The sequence below is a fragment of the Coregonus clupeaformis genome, unplaced genomic scaffold (assembly GCF_020615455.1).
Source record: "Coregonus clupeaformis isolate EN_2021a unplaced genomic scaffold, ASM2061545v1 scaf0786, whole genome shotgun sequence".
NCBI lineage: Eukaryota > Metazoa > Chordata > Actinopteri > Salmoniformes > Salmonidae > Coregonus > Coregonus clupeaformis.
In genome coordinates, this window is record NW_025534241.1 from 35,001 (window position 1) to 37,500 (window position 2,500).

General features: G+C 55.8%; 1 pseudogene; it reads left to right on the top strand.

Moving 5' to 3' along the window:
- LOC123485663 overlaps positions 1–2,500 on the top strand; it is a 60,242-nt pseudogene that overhangs the window by 34,675 nt on the left and 23,067 nt on the right.

The following is a 2,500-nucleotide window of genomic DNA, read 5'->3' on the forward strand; positions in this document are numbered from 1 at the left end:
GGGGTTCCTCCTGCAGGTGGAGCTCTACCTGGCCACTGTACACCCGGTGCCCTCGGGATACGAGAGCGTGTCCGCCCTCATCTCTGTCTCACGGGAAGGCGTTGGAGTGGGCTAACGCCAGTGAGGAGAATGGACGCCAACACTGACCTACGCAGAGTTCTCTACGGGAGCGTCTAGTCCAGTTGAGACAGGGGAGGAGGGAGCGCACAGGCGTTGCTCTAGAGTACCGGACTCTAGCGGCTGATGCAGGGTGGAATGAGCGGGCCTATCGGCCATTTTCGAGCAACCTACGAGAAGGCGTTCAACGTGAGTTGGCCTGCAGGGATACCCATCTTACCTTCGACCAGTTGGTCGATATGTCCATCCGTCTGGACACCCTGCTGGCCACCCGTGGACGTCCCGAGGGAGTCCGTCCATTCCGCCCTCCGGCACCTCCGAGCCGAGCCCTTGGAGCTCGGGGGGTGCGTGCTAGAGAACGGAAGAGGAGGAGCCCGAGGGGCCTGTCTCCTGCACCAAGTGCGGTCGTGGAGGGCACACTGCGGCCAGGTGCTGGGGAGGGTTCTCCCGGGAGAAGACAACAGCCCGCACTGGGGGGCCTCCCGGTGAGTACGTCCCACTTACCCAGAGCTTTCTGTTGCGCACTTTTGTATCCTGTGTTTTCCACAGGTTGCACCTCATTCCCGCATAAGGCGTCGTAGATTCAGGCGCAGCGGTTTTGTTGATCGGAAGTTTTGTTTGAGTTAGGGATCCCTCTCCCACCTGTTCACAAACCTTTTCCCGTTCATGCCTTAGATAACCGTCCGTTGGGGTCGGGGGTTGATCAGGGAGATCACAGCGCCACTTAGGATGTGTGCGCAGGGGTCAGTGAGGAGACTATACAGCTGTATCTGATCGACTCTCCTGCGTACCCAGTGGTGCTGGGGATTCCCTGGTTAAGCACCCACAACTCTGCTATTTCGTGGCAACAGAGGCTCTCATGGGTGGTCTGCTCAGTGCAGGGCGATGTCTGGGTGTTTTCCGGGGGCGACTTTGGTGGAAAGTCCAAACCAAGTGCCCGCACTGCACATTCCACCTGAATATGGGGATTTAGCCTCGTGTTTAGCAAAACTAGGGCGACGCGAGTTGCCTCCTCATAGACAGGGGGATTGTGTGATTGATCTCCAGGCAGGAGCAGCGCTCCCACGGAGCCATGTGTATCCTTTGTCTCAAGAGGAGAGAAAAGCTATGGAGACTTACATAGCCGAATCTTTGAGACAGGGATACATTCGGCCCTCCCACTTCTCCCGCCTCCTCAGAGTTTCTTTTTGTGAAAAAGAAGGATGGAGGGGTTGCGCCCGTGCATTGATTACCGTGGTCTCAATCAGATTACTGTGAAATACAGTTATCCACTCCCTCTGATTGCGACCATTGACGGAGTCATTGCATGGGCGTGTTTTCGCCAAAACTGGATCTCAGGAGCGCGTATAACTTGGTGCGCATTAGAGGGTGACCGAATGGAAGACAGCGTTTAGTACCACGTCCCAGGTCATTTCGAATATCTCGTCATGCCATATGGGTTGATGAATGCTCCATCAGTCTTCCAATCCTTCAGTAGATGAGATTTTTGCGGGATATGCAGGGACAAGGGGTGGTCGTGTACATTGATGACATTCTGGTGTACTCGTCTACCGAGCCGAGCATATAACCCTGGTGCGTCGTGTATTGGAGGCTGTTGGAGCATGACCTATATGTCAAGGCAGAGAAATGTCTGTTTTTTCCAGGAGTCGGTCTCCTTTTTGGGTTATCGGTTGTCTCGCGTCAGGGGGTGAGAATGGAGTGTGGATCGTGTGTCCGCAGTGCGTAGTGCTTAAACCCCAACTACTGTAAAGAGGTGCAGCAGTTTTGGCTTTCGCGAATTACTACCGGAGGTTTATCCGGGGGTTTTGGACAGGTGGCAGCTCCCATCACGTCCCTTCTGAAGGGGGTCGGTGCGACTGCAGTGGTCAGCCGATGCGAGACGGGGCCTTTAGGAGACTGAAGGACCTGTTTACGTCGGCTCGGTGCTAGCGCATCCGGATGCATACCCTTTCAGGTCGAGGTAGACGCGTCTGAGGCTGGTATAGGCGTCTCTCTCAACGGTCCGGCCACGCCAGCTAAACTCCGCCCCTGTGCTTTTTACTCTTAGAAGCTCAGCCCGGCGGAGCGTAACTATGACGTTGGGGACAGGGAGCTGTTAGCTGTAGTTCAAGCCCTTAAGGTGTGGAGGCATTGGCTGGGGGCTCAACACCCTTTCCTCATTTTGACTGACCGCCGGAACCTGGAGTACATCCGGGCAGCGGGAGACTGAACTCGCCAGGCTCGATGGAGTATGTTTCTCACCAGGTTCGTATTTAAAATCACGTACATCCCTGGGTCCCAGAATGGTAAGGCAGATGCGCTGTCCCGGCGGTATGACACGGAGGAGAGGTCCGTTGAGCCCACTCCCATACTACCGGAGTCGTTCCTTGTGGCACCGGTGGTG